This window comes from Megalobrama amblycephala, linkage group LG15, assembly GCF_018812025.1.
Source record: "Megalobrama amblycephala isolate DHTTF-2021 linkage group LG15, ASM1881202v1, whole genome shotgun sequence".
In the NCBI taxonomy this organism is placed as follows: Eukaryota; Metazoa; Chordata; class Actinopteri; order Cypriniformes; family Xenocyprididae; genus Megalobrama; species Megalobrama amblycephala.
The window spans coordinates 983,569-996,275 of NC_063058.1; positions in this window are offsets into that span (position 1 = coordinate 983,569).

Sequence of the window (12,707 nt, forward strand, 5' to 3'; positions counted from 1 at the left end):
TAAGGTTTGTTTTGTTTTGCACATGCCTGTGATGCTGACGCAGGAGCCGGCCAATGTAAATAGTGTAGCAGAATGACAGGGGGAGAGATGAATTTGTTGAATAAAATCATTATTTTTGTTTTGTTTTTGAACACTAAAAGTATTCTCGTCGCTTCATAATATTAAGGTTGCACCACTGCAGTCACATTGACTGTTTCAACAATGTCTTTAGTACCTTTCTGGACCTTGAATGATGGGAATTTCGTTGCTTTCAATGGAGGATAAAAAAAACTCTGGAATTTCATCAAAATGACTTAATTTGTGTTCCGAAGATGAATGAAGGTTTTACGGATGTGGAACGACATGAGGGTGAGTAATTAATGACATAAATTTCATTTTTAGGTGAACTAACCCTTTATTAAATAGAGCTGATGACTTTAATGCTATCCCTGATCAGTCTGACAGCTGAAGTGAGTTTGTTATGAACTGTAACATGACGACACATTCAGTCAGCTGCAGTATCTCAGTAAAGGCTGTTGAACTGAACTGTTAGACGCTCCATTACTGACACTGCAGTTCCTCACAGTAGAAGAGCACAGTGTGTTTTAATGCTGCTGGAGCTCATGGATGTTGTTCAGTACCAGAGAACTGAGAAATCTTCCACCCTGAACACTGATATTGTGTCATTCAGAAACACAATGAAACCAAAGAGCTGCTGCAGTTTATTACATGAACTAATAATGAGCCCAGAACAGTGTAGAATGAATGATAGAAAGTGTTCAGTGACCTTACAAAATATTAATAATGACCAAATCAATAACATACATGATTCTGTCAATAGACTTCAGAAATGTGTGTATAATTGTCTGACATGTTTCACAGCATGAGGAAGTTGTTGGAAAATGTGTTTGTGACTGATCTACAGTCTTCAGGATAATGATTTAAATAGAGAGAGTCACTTTGCATTGTGACACATGCTTCAGTGCTCTGAGAGTGTTTATAGTGCTGTGAGTTTAACACTTCATGACTGAGAGCAGAACAGACACAATCTTCATCATCACACAAGACAAAAGAACAACAATGAACACAATCACCTTCTTCATCTGGACTCTCACACTGATTGCTCAAGGTTTGTGGTAAAATATTCATAATGATTAATAATTTATTTTAAAATGTGAAATTTGTTTAATTTTCTTTTCTTTTTTCTCTCTCAGAGTGTAGAGGACAGTACACTGTAACTCAGAGTCCATCAACAATAACAGCTCAACCAGGACAAGAAGTCAGAATAAACTGTAAAATAAGCAGTGCAGTGTATAATGGTGATCGTTTAGCCTGGTACTTACAGAAATCTGGAGAAGCTCCTAAACTCCTGATTTACTATATAAACAGACTCCAGTCTGGAACTCCATCTAGATTCAGTGGCAGTGGAGCTAGATATGGAACTGATTTCACTCTGACCATCAGTGGAGTCCAGACTGAAGATACAGGAGATTATTACTGTCAGAGTGCACACTGTCCTAGTAGCTGTGTGTTCACACAGTGATAAAGAGTGGTACAAAAACCTCGTTCAGTCAGACGTCACAGTGATGCACTGATACAGCTGAGAGATACTGCAGCTGCTGATGGAGGATCACAAACAACACAATGGTGTATCAAACCTTTCAGACAGATTATTTATTTATTTTGATGTACTAAGCATGTAACACAATCTTTATATGATATAAATGTTAGTGGTGATTGGCCCTCCAAAACTTGCCACTACAATGTAATCTAACTGCAGGAAAGTCCGTCACTTTAATTGCTCTTCCATGCTTCATCACTAGATGGCGTTTCTGTTACATAACTGAGTTCTCTATCTGTCAGTCACTTTGACGTTGTGTCATGTGATGACACTAGTGTAGTGTTCCCTTTCGTGGGAACTATCGACGCTACGTCAATATGGAACGTGAACGGGGCCAAATGTCTTTCAACGAAACGCGTGACTTTTGACCGTGTCAACACGCACTGTTTGTTCGCGTTAACGCAGCAATTTTTTACGTGTTTCTTTTGTGTGTGTAGACATGCACATTCTGGTCGTGTTAAGGCGTCAGTTGTCATCGCGTTACTTTAATACATGTAAAGACGCACAGTTTTACCATGTGTGACTTGAGGCTCACTCACTGAAACCATTCACTCATGTACAGAATCTTAAGACCAAGTCTGCAAAACTACAAGCACATTATATGCTTTACACACAGTTTGCAATTGAAAAACAACCTTTTTGCAAAACTCTAAACACAGTTCTCTACATTAGATATGTCATTCAAAACTAACAAAACCTTAAAAAAAAAAAAAAATATATATATATATATATATATATATTTTTTTTTTTTTTTTTTTTTTTTTAAGCAGACTTACCTTTAGATGTAGCCTAGGCTACATACATATTAATATAAAATATTAATTAATTGCTTAACTGACTACTGTGCTAGCGTAAAGTAGCCTTATGTTACAATGTATATTAAGTAGGCTAAATTCTCAATATTATACAATTATTATAATTTATCTATATGGGTTATTGTTTGTTTTTTAAAGTTAGGCTATATATAATTTCTAAGTGTATGAAGGCTAATTTACACAGCACATATTTATAACTGAACACACACACACAGTGAACAAAGTGAACTTTATTCACTTTCACATAGCCTAATAATGTTTTTGTAATTTGGTGTTTAGTTGGTTGTATAGTTTGTTTATACTGTTCTGTCTCTGTTTTGTTTCCAGGAACATCATATTGGCTGCTGCAGGCTGATGAGTTCTATAATAAAATGACTTCATTATATTTAAAATATGTTTTGATATTCATTTTATTTGTATTATTAATATTTTATTTACCCATAAACATATCTTTAGGAAACCATAAGTTATAGAGACAAGAATAACTTTGTGAAACCTTTGGGGGCAGTTTCCCAGACAGGGTTTAAATTAAGACAGGAGTAGGCCTTAATCTGCTTAATCGTGTTTTTAAAAATAAAATGGCTTTCTGAAACACAGATTAAGTACAGATTACTAACAAACAGAAACTGAAACTGATGTGTGAATTTTTTTTTATTTTTTTTTTTGCATTAAAATAATTGTCTTTTGTTTTTTTTTATGACAGTCTTTTTTGCTGCCATTTATGCTTCTCGGTCCCATGCAATTTTAAGATTTTCTTGGTTCATTTCATATAGGCGACCTCTGTCACAGTTTGTTTTACAGTTTTTTCAAATTGCTTAGACACTAAAAGTGTGACTTGAGGCTCACTCACTGAAACCATTCACTCATGTACAGAATCTTAAGACCAAGTCTGCAAAACTACAAGCACATTATATGCTTTACACACAGTTTGCAATTGAAAAACAACCTTTTTGCAAAACTCTAAACACAGTTCTCTACATTAGATATGTAATTCAAAACTAACAAAACCTTTTTTTGTCGGGGGTGGTGCATTGCCATTTACTGATGACCTGTACAGCCAATGATCATATGTGAAAACACTTATACATAAATTGATCACTTAGAAATCAAAACTCAGGTTTGAGAAAGAAAGAATATGCATACAAGCTACAATATATATTGTTTCATAGTAGCTTCAGTAACAAATTCAAAACAAATTCTGCTGCAAAGCGGCTCTAACAAGCCAATATAGTGTCAATATATACCTCAAGTGACTTCAGTGTTGATTCAGTTCAGTTGATTTCAGTTCAACTGTAAAATTCCTCAGTTGTGCATATTTGTGTGTAGTTATACTCAAAAACAACATTTTTGGAAGAGTTAAAATAGTTTTGCACAAAGTGTTGCTTTTGCAAGAGATGGCAGTTTGCTAAAAAATTTCTAAGAGCCATGATGGTTTCAGCTGTTGACTTTTGTATCGGAGAAAGAACGCAGGACAACTTAAAAGGGCATGACAAATCATGACATAAGGCTGACATCACACACAAAACGTACCAATGTTCCCTCGATGTTTGCATACGTGCATACCATTACGACATCCTTCATGAATAAACATGACATCTGATGTTTGTATACGTATATACCAACCAGGCCATACGTTCCATCGCGTCACATATGCAAATATAGTCTCAAATACAACAATTTCATTGGCTGCTGTGTGTGTTGTCGCGTTGACGTGGACAAACAGTGCGTGTTGACACGGTCAAAAGTCACGCGTTTCGTTTAAAGATATTTGGCCCCGTTCGCGTTCCATACGTCAATGACGTGTGGGAACCCTCTGTATGATAGGTGTGTTCGACATCGGCTGCGGCTGGATGCAACCGATCGGCGAGAGTAGCCGTGTGCAGGCGGGGAGGAGCTGAAAACGGAGACGTGAAGTCGGACACGCTGTGGTTCACGTAGTTTGCTGCATTTACGTCAGTCATGGCTGATCGTGTGGCGTTTGCTGTAAACTTATGCTTACAGTTTTTTACGATTGCTTACACACTAAAATTAAACTTTTCCCACAATTAGCAAAACCTTACACTCAAGGAGCAAAACACAAAGCTAGATCTGCACAACTATAAGCACATTCTCAGCCTCACACTTTTTGCAAAACACTACACACATTGTTTTGCACAACACTAAACACACTTCTCTACATTAGACACAGAAATCTAACATAATGTCACTTCTTTGCCATTTCAAGACACTGCTTTCCAAAATACCACACCTATAAACCAATTGATCAAACACAGCCGTCAGGTGTGAAGACACTTGGGTGCTTAACTGTAAACTCAACAATCAGGTGCTATAGTACTATAAAAAGGCAAAATGTAAGTTTATGAGTCTTCAACAAAATGAAAGGCAATGTTGCAGTAAGAGGGAGAGGGAGAAACATCATTTTGAATCATTTTGAATGTCCCGGGCCAACGCGGTGGTAACATCCCAATGTATGTTGCAATCACACAGAATGAGGTCCTCCACCAGCATGCCAACTTAGGCTCTTACAACACGACCACATATTCACATTTTAGACAGACTGCACAAAATCGTCACAGCAGAAGACCAAATGGATGCAGAGCAGATGAGATACATTGTCATATGGGACAATGTAAATTTCCACCTATCTGCCCTGGTCAAAAAACTGGTTTCATTAGCATCCACAATTTTCACTCCAATACATCCCACCATACGGTCCCTTCCTTAAACCCATTGAAGAGTTTTTGTTTGTTTGTTTGTTTGTTTGTTTGTTGTTTTTTTGGCATGGAAGGTTTACAATCTCCAGCCCTGTGTCAGGATGTGCCTCATTCCAGCCATGGAGAAGGCCTGACCGAACTGATGCAGGATCTGTGCAAGGATGGATTCACCTTTCAAGAAGATTCCCTCACTGTCTTGCGTGAAAGGACATCGCCTGAGATGTGGATGAAGCGCTATGGCCAGATCCAGCTAGGCCAAGAGATGATGCTTTGGTGTTTTGTCTCCACAAATATTTTTGTTCGTGTAATATATTATATTTAGAATATGTTCTAATTTTCAGTGCAAAATATAACCTTTGGAAAGGCATTGATGTATTGAATGGTTTTACAATGTGGTGAGAAATAAATATTTTCATCAATGTGCAGTACTGATCTTGTGTTTATATATATATATATATATATATATATATATATATATATATATATATATACTGTATATATTCATGTACTTTACTCTAACAATATCTCTGAAAAAATCAAACCCAGACTATATAATTAGAAAAGTATAAAAGTTACAAGAGTTTAAGATTGAGCACAGCAGTGTGTAAATGAATCAAACAGAATCAGAATGTATGAACCATGTGTGTTCCTTACGGTGTCAAAGTTGGGTTTTGTTAAATTAATGTAAAGTTTTGAATGAAGTGTTTCATTTTGCAAATGATCTGAAGTGTTGTGCTACTTTGGTGTAGGGTTGTGTTAATTGTGTGTAGTGTTTTGACAAACCGGGCCCTGTTTTCAAAATTGTGCTTAAGCAATCGTAAAAAACTGTAATACTGTAAAAGTTTGTATGAAAGTCCAAAATAAACCTATACACAAACCTTTATAAACAAATGAATCAAATAATAATAATGTACAAAAAAAAAAAGATGAAAACGACATGAAATATGAATTGTAGGCTACTGTTTTGAAAGTGCGTGTATGAGCATGAGTGGAACTGAGCTCGAACACACCTGATGTGTTCATGAAGCACCTCTGTATCCTTCCAATGAGGAAACGAGACGTCAGAGGCGGGTGACGTCACGGACCAGGAAACTATAGGTGTGTTCGACATCGGCTGCGGCTGGATGCAACCGATCGGCGAGATTAGCCGCGTGCAGGCGGGGAGGAGCTGAAAACGGAGACGTGAAGTCGGACACTTTCTGCTTCCCGTAGTGATGCTCGTGCTGCATTTGCATACTTTATCACAGCTGAAGTGAGATAAATGCAGTATTTGACTAATACACTGATGTTTCAGAGACCTTTTCATTCAAAACTTTATGTGCAGCTTACAGCGTCTGTTTTTACAAGAATAAAGTTCAACATAAGCATATGTTATTTAAATAACAATGTAGAGGGGTCTTTGTTTCTTTATATCCGTTTTATTTTGATAAACATGACACAATACAACATCGCGACTACATGAAAAGCGCTTTAACTGTTATAAAAACAGATTTTTGAGCATTAGTGGAGCTGAAGGCATGACAATATACATGGAAACACACGTGATCGTTGTCATACGGTGAATCCGGCCAATCACGAAACAGCTGTGTCGTCATCATCGCTCGTGCAGCTCCTCTTGAGAAACTGCGCTGTCTGCCTCAGGCGGCTGATCTCGAATCGCTCTCGCGGTACTTTAAAGCCATACGTCACAGTCACATGACGTCAGCGCTGTCTCAAGTCGAACAACATTTCTTACCGGCATGCACTGCTTCAAGTCAGCCGCCGATCGGTCTTTGCGGCGCTGCATCAAGTCGAACAAGCCTAATAGGTGTGTTCGAGCTCACCTATTTTTTTTAAAAAAAGAGCAGAATCTCATAGAGTCCCATGTTAAATTGGCCAAGTTTATAGCAGAAAAAAACATGTTTACAAGTTTGTTCAAATTGTGGTTTTGGTCTATACTGCTATTTTTGCCCTTCATGACAACTCTGAGGGGGGTGAATTTTTTTTATAACTTATCTGTTTAAATTATATTAAGCCTTAAAGTTCTGCCTAATTAAGGGCGTGGTCACTTGAGTGACAGGTAGATTGCGCTGCTGTCTGTGAGCCGTCATGTTACCTCAGCTGCCGCTGAATTTGGCATCTCAGCCGTATTTGTGCTTTTTTTTTCGATTATTTTATACAATTATAAAATATGGCTTGCTGCATAATATTCGAGACTGATGTGTGTCTGTGTAGATGTGCATGCATGCGGAAGAGACACAGAACACACGTTGTTGGATCGTGGCATTGGCTGAAAGTTTTGATTGTGAGATTTACTACAATGACAATACCAGGAGGATATACAACTCTGACAGCACTGCTTGGATATTATAACTAAAACTGCTGCACTATTTTGAAAAAATATATACTTTGGACACGGGCTCATTTGTTTGTTAGATACGATCGTATACAGTTTTACAACATAAAGGCTGCTCAGATTGCATCCTTTCTTGAAGAACGATGACAGAGAGCAGATCATTCAGAAGAAATGTGAAATGTTTTTTTTGTTTTGCAATGGACACTCATATTTTACCCAAGTGCCACAGATTGGATTCATCTCGCGATCTCTATTTCATTATAAAGGTATGAAGTCCCATTTGATTTTCCATGTTGTTATTTGCACACCCAACACTACTGGTGTTGGAGCATCTATATCTTAAAGAAACACCGTAGATTGACAGTAAACCTTTAGAACGTTCTGATGATAAAACTTATCTTCATTAATATTTTAGTTCGTATCTAAGATAGATAGATAGCTCCTTTGCTTGCTAACATGGTCACGTCGAGCTAGGCGGGCGTGGTTTCAGCAACCAGTCACATCAGCTCAAACCACGTCCCGCCTCTTTGTCCATTTTCAGTTATCCGGGAGTGACGTGCGGTGACGCGCAGCTAAGATGGCCGCGGCCTCATTTACAAATCTTTATTTTTAGAAATTGGTAGACTATGATAATGGATATTGTTCTTGTGAGATTTATTCACGAGTAATGGACACCTGAAAGCAGCACATCCACATATAATACTTAGAAGAATTAATGGTGTTAAGATTTTAGATAATTTTACATCATACCAGTTTAAACTGAACTGGTGCAATATATTAAGACTGTATAATTTGTAAGAAGTGTATTGAAAATACAAAACGGATGTGTTCATTTAAAGTTAATCCCTGGAGAAATAATTTGATTTCGTTCATTTAATGCTGCTATAACAATGACTGTTGTAAATCCCTTGTATATTTTTGTATGCAACAGTTTTGTTCTGCAATAAAGAGATGAATGATGATGATGTTGTTGTTTTTTACTATGGTAAAAATGACATGTACATGAGTCCGTTTTTACATTAACAGTCTTCATGTAGAAATGGTATTATATTAAACACAATTTGTATTATTATGTATGTCATATTTATAGAAATAAAAGTGGAAAAATAGACTTTGATATTTAAAAAGAATAAGCTTATGTTGACCTTACATTTTACCTGTAGGCACTGAAATAAGTAGTACATTATGCTTTGAATGAGAGGTTTTTTACCGCATGTAAATGTTGGAAACATGCATTTATTTCACAAATATAAACAGCTTCTGCAATAAAGACATCAAAGTTTGCACGTTAGTACGGGCAGCAGAAAGTGTATGTATGGCTTCAGTAGGGGAGAGTGGGGTAATGTGAGACACCCCCTGTATCTCGGCAACGGAACACATTTGTGGTTATGTGACAATTATGTTTTCAAGCCCCTCACATTTCCCCTTGGCCATGAAGGAGAGGACCTCATGGTGCTGTGCTAAGCATGTTTTTTTCACAAAAATATTGTTTTTGCATGTAAAAGTAAATTTTCTTGCGGTCAACTTAATCAACTGTTGTGCCAAAGCAGACTGATTCAGGTAGAAAAACTTATATCATACATGTTGATGAACTATCAACATATAAAACCATGTGATGATGCTAGCTGAAGATTAGCCTGAATTGCTAAGAGAGATAGTTTTTTTTCTAAAATGTAGTGGTGGGGGTAAAGTGAGACATGAGGCACAAGTTAAATTTAGTCTTAAAAATATTTTAATGTAATATTACATTGCATATGTTTTATTTTTAATGTCATAAACATTGTAGAAAAGCCATCATGCCAAGGCAAAACATCAGGAAGACAACCTCTGGGGCAAAACACCCCTCGAGGAGAATGATGTGGCACATGTTCCTAAAAGTGATGTAGTGAAGAAGCTGCCTCAACCTAAAAGGCCTGGAGAGATGGAGAGAGCAACTCCTCATCTTTCCCTGTAACCTTCAGGGCTGGATTGTAGAGTAGGCCTAGTTGTAGAGTATGACAGTAGGCTGATGTTCTAATGCAGGTGGGTCTAGTCCTGTGTTCTGAGTCCCAGGCTGTTCTAGCTGGTTCTGATTGTGCTTTGCTCTGACTCCAGACACTAGCTGGCTCTAAGGGTGCGTTCACACTTGTAGTTCGGTTCGTTTGGTTCATTTGGTCCGGACCAAAGAAGATTTAGTCCTGGTCCGATTAGCGTTCAGATTGGCAATTTTATCACCGAACCAAAAGATACCGAACCTTGAGGCATAGGGATACATTCACAATGTGATTGGTCAGATTTTATGACGTATTGCCTATTTTGAACCGGAACTTAACAAAAATCCCAAACAATGCTGTGTGCTGAGGTAAATGCGCTCGTTGTGTGTGCATAGCAGTGCGTAGCCTGTGTGTGATGGTACTTTGGCCAGCTGGGAACTCGTGAAGAGCTCATAAAATGTGTAAAGTAGTCAAAACAGCGGCAGGAATCCACCCACACAAACAAGACGCGCGTCTGATGCCTGTGATGGGCAAACTCGCAACTATGACAAGAAAAACTGACATGCGTGAGGATTCTGTCCTTTTTAGGGCAGCGTTCACATATGTTCAAATGAACCGCACTGACTGAGCAATCGCATCAGGTGTTCTGACCCCCAGACTGTGTAACTGTGTAACTATCTAACTGGTTCTATCTGTCATTTGAATGTTAATTAAAATATTTTGAATTATATTATGTTGTATTTGATTTTGTTCAGAGTTAGAAAAGTGTTTAGAAAAAAAAATTGCTTAATTGACCAATCCCCATGATTCTGTTACTAGTCCGACATTAGTTCTGGAATGTGTGGTTGTCAAGCTAGCTGTCAGGATTCGAACTGTTACAACATGTGTTGTTATGGTAGTTTCAGAGTGGAAAAAGTAAGTGGATCAGTTTACCCCTTGATTTCTCTGGTCTGTCTCGGTTTACCCCTAAGCTGGGGTAAAGTGAGACACAAGACGACTTTTTTTAAAACAATCATATTTTCACTGACCTTCGTCCTGAATACATTCTGATCATTTCTATGGCTAGGAAACATCCTGAATTAATGGGAAATGTGTAAATTTTACTGATATATCATTTTAGCTCGCTTAGAGGGGAGCAGATGTAAAAAGTGTCTCACTTTACCCCACTCTCCCCTACGTATTCAACTCCTCCGACTTCAAGCAGCAAATCGCGCCGATCGGTAAGTTTGTTTGAGATCTGCGGCTGCCAAATACCTCACCTTGAATTTACATGAAATTAGGCGACTACAGTCATCCTTTAACCACATTTGTGGGATATGTACAACTATTGAGTGCACTTCATTCGAGTCGCGCTAGTATTCCACTATGCTGACGGAAGTGAGGATACACTGCATCGAGTCCTAACGGAAGCTGTGTGACGTCATGTGAAAAGGGTCTATCCAGTCGTGACACCCATCACAGCGGTTCATTTAAATGCCCATTCATTCTGCCTCTCTCTATTGCTCAGCTGCACGCTGCATTTAACTATTGCATGGCTACACGCTAATCATTTTGCTGCAATGAGAAAACTGCTCCTGATGCAGCTGCCGCTCTTGCCACAGCATCCGCCTCTGGATTCGCAGGCTTTCTGCCACGCTGGTCTCTAGCAACGGCTCTTCCAGCTCCCACCATCGGAGCCCCTTTTTTCCCACCTGCTGCTGCCATCTCTCCCCAGATGCGCGCTCAGATCCTCGCAGGTAACGATGTTAATCTGGTTAAAATTCTACTATGTTCAGAGGGTCAAGACAAACGAGTAGTTGACTGTGGCGATATATCCTTACTGCTGAAAGACAATGACCAAAGACTGTCAAATTGTTTAACCATGGCGGAGTTCAATGTTGCTTTTGGGGTGTTTAGAGATGTAATCTGCGAAATTTATCCGGAGCGCAGGGCAGAATTGGACACTTATCTAGCCATTATTTCAGACCTTGCCATTACATACGGCGGTACTCTTTTCTTTGAGTACCATAAGTCTTTCTCTGTGAAATCTGCCATACAGTCCAAAAGTTTGGAACCACTAAGATTTTTAATGTTTTTAAAAGAAGTTTCGTCTGCTCACCAAGGCTACATTTATTTAATTAAAAATACAGTAAAAAACAGTAATATTGTGAAATATTATTACAATTTAAAATAACTGTGTACTATTTAAATATATTTGACAAAGTAATTTATTCCTGTGATGCAAAGCTGAATTTTCAGCATCGTTACTCCAGTCTTCAGTGTCACATGATCCTTCAGAAATCATTCTAATATGCTGATTTGCTGCTCAATAAACATTTATGATTATTTTCAATGTTGAAAACAGTTGTGTACTTTTTTTTTCAGGATTCCTTGATGAATAGAAAGTTCAAAAGAACAGCATTTATCTGAAATACAAAGCTTCTGTAGCATTATATACTACCGTTCAAAAGTTTGGGGTCAGTAAGAATTTTTATTTTTATTTTTTTGAAAAGGCACATACACACATGCCCAATGAAAAAATACAAATATCACATGATGAAAGTCCAAATATCAGTTGCAATAGCGTTAAAAGACAGGACTCTTGAGGTGGATCGACATTCTACTACACAGGATTTACCGTCTTTTAATGGGGCTGGGCTGTGTAGTAAAAGGAGGGGCTGGTTTGAATATTATAGAAAACGCCGCTTTTTACGCCATCTTTGACAGACTGAAGCGCCGTAACTGACGGCGCAATATGGAACGCCAAACGGCGAAATGAACGGCGTTTTGGGTCGGATCAAAACCGCCGATATTAACGGCGTTTCTGCGGTGAAAATGCTGTCATTTACGGCGCTTGTACTACGTAACGCCATATTTTGCGCCGTCTTTTCGTCTAAAACGCCGCAAATAACGGCGTTTTCTGGGCACTAGGCTTTGGTTACTGCCGTATTTTGACCCATTTGGCGTTCCATAGTAGTGTTCTGTCACGCACAGACAGCCCAATCAATTCGTCATAGAACAAAATTACCATTCAAACACAATTCAATCTCTCTCACGCACACTGTCTCTCTTTCCTTGTGTGCGATCCCAGTTGTCTCGGACAGCGCGCAATCAGTTCTCATTGCGCCTGAATGGTCAAATGCACACATAGTTGTCAAAATATCCATGGTGTGGAGTATCTCATGTAAATACAGTCAGTTATGGCTTAAGTGTACGTAAACAGGTGGGTGAAAACAGGATATGTGTCAGTATATTAAATATTACATCCATGGATTCAGTTTTAAAGGGACA